Genomic DNA, 2,582 nt, shown 5'->3' on the forward strand with positions numbered 1-2,582 from the left:
TTTTTCTTCACCAAATTCCTGAACTAAACATTATGGGAGAATTGTCCACTTCAAACAACATTATTGTTTAAGACAAATTTTAATGCACATTGTCAAAGAAGAAGATAAGTACATCAATTCAATGAGATGTTGGTCAAAAGAGGAAAGAACATTTTTTGTTGCATAGAGTGCATTTAATGCATTCATCATTACCAAACTCTTCAAACAAAAACTCAAAGGTAGATAAAGTTGTTCAATGGCGGTAAAGGGTTTCTAAACACCTACTTTCTTCAAAGTCTACATAGAACTACTCAATAAAAGATAAAAAGTTAGAGAACATGTTTTATAGTGTCAAAATATTGCTAAAATTTATGAGTTTTAGATAAGAACATTGTTCATGTTCAATCAGAAAGTTAGATGGGAATATCAATCTTACACGCATCAACAAATTATCAACTTCTCTAGTAAACTAAAGTTTAATATATGATCACTAATCATATCAATTATATATCAAAGAATAATCGATTATTAGTTATTAATAACTTATGTTCAAAGAGTAATTACTTGAACTAGAAGTGGCTAGTGAAATAGTATTTGGTTAGGTGGAAATGACTTATAAAAAAAATACTTAAACAAAGACAATTAAGAGTATTTGCAAACCAAAAGAATATTTAGTTTAAACCATAAGTGACTTATGAAAGAATATTTGGTTGAATTAGAAGTGAATTGTGAAATAATATACTTGATTGAGTTATAAGTGACTTGTTAGAGTAGTCAAGTGGTGGAGCAAGAGTACCTATGAGCCCAAGCAATACTCAAAGGGTTGGTTCAAAAAATACTCACATTGTACTTTATAACATTACTCTACTTAATAACTCAATCAATTGATTGGCAACTTGATGTATTAATTATGGTTGGACAAGCCAATATAAAAAATATGTGTATTATCTCTTCCTCTTTATTTTTTTACATTGCATCTTATTTTTATACATACTAACTGAGAAGAAGAGTCTTCTAAATAACACACAATTAAAACAAATTTTAAACAAGCAAGTCATTTAAGTATGGAAAAGTTTCATATGATACATTTCATCGAATGTACCTATTATCAACTAATTACTTTATATATAAAATTATCTTTTAATTTTTTTAGTGTAGTGTATGGTCATCTGGTTAACTTAAGACCGGTAGACACAGTCTAGAACATCAAGATGACCACCCAAGATATCGAGTGGTTGTGTCATACAGACTGAACGACTACTCTTAAAAAACGATTAGGCTTAATGGACATTAGTTTACGGCAAAATATGATTAACACAATTACGTCCTAAGTAATTAAAAACTCACCCCGAAATCTATACATATGTACAAGTTTGAGGTAAAGAGATAAATGATTGTATTTATTACGCATTAACTGCTTAACTAGTCGAATATTTACTGATTTTGATATTGGATTACCTTCTACAAATAACATTTCAATTTGTCAAATAGTTTAAAAGACGAACATTGACGAAAACGAGCTTTAGAATACACGAAACTCTAAGAACATATAACTTTGACCCGTAACCAAAACAATGAGATATTTTGAAAAAAAAAAAGTGTACAAAACAATTGAAAACACAATTAAACATATTCCCTTTCATCCATGACAATTAAACATGATTAAATTAAGCAAAAAGTTAGTCAAATAAACTTGTAACTAACCTAATATCTAATTTAATGTAGTTATTGTTATAAATTAAGAAATAATAATAAATACCATAAAATACCTAAATCATAAATACGTGGCGGATTTAAACAATTTAATATTTTCCGAAGACATACTAAATTCCACTGAAAAAAACAGTAATAGAGATCCACGATAACGGTGGAGAGACCAAACGAAATAACATATAATAATATCTTATAAATAACTTTCAAGAATAATAGAGTTGTGAAAATTCCCAGTAATAGACATCACTAAGTTCCTTCACAATGATGTATCCATGAAGTTTGTTTTTGCATTTCCTCTCCAATCAATAACCAGCAATTAAGAACTCAAACTTATTCTGAAGGTAAATTGACACGCTGCAATCATTTCAGCTATGGTAAACTTTACGTTGCGGAGAATATTTAGCAAATTGACAAGAGAATACACTGAATAAGAATAAGGTAAGTCTTCCACTTTTTCATCAAAAGTTCTCTCTACTTCAAAACCAGCTGTTACACCACAGATTTCTTTAATTAACATCCATCAAAAATAGAAAGAGAGTTTTGCAATGGTTCAAACAAAATCAAGAAAACAGACCCCTTTACCTGTCTGCTGTGCATGGAAGAAATCTTGTAGTTTAGGATTTTGCACCATCGCATTCCATATATTTTGGTCACAGGAAATAGAAGCCACAATACTCTGCTCATTAAGGTATTAATTCAGTGCACCCTAGATTAATAAACTTGTTTATATTATGTTAATTTATAGAATTTATTTTTATTGTAACTCAACTTGAAAAAACTGTTGGATGGCTAATTTTATTTTGGATTTCATCAAAGAAGCTTAGAGATTAATAAAGACTCTTCAAACTATGCAGTTGTAAAGAACTACCTGAGCTTCTGAACTTTCACTA

Source organism: Vigna radiata, unplaced genomic scaffold (genome assembly GCF_000741045.1).
Source record: "Vigna radiata var. radiata cultivar VC1973A unplaced genomic scaffold, Vradiata_ver6 scaffold_740, whole genome shotgun sequence".
NCBI classification, from domain to species: Eukaryota; Viridiplantae; Streptophyta; class Magnoliopsida; order Fabales; family Fabaceae; genus Vigna; species Vigna radiata.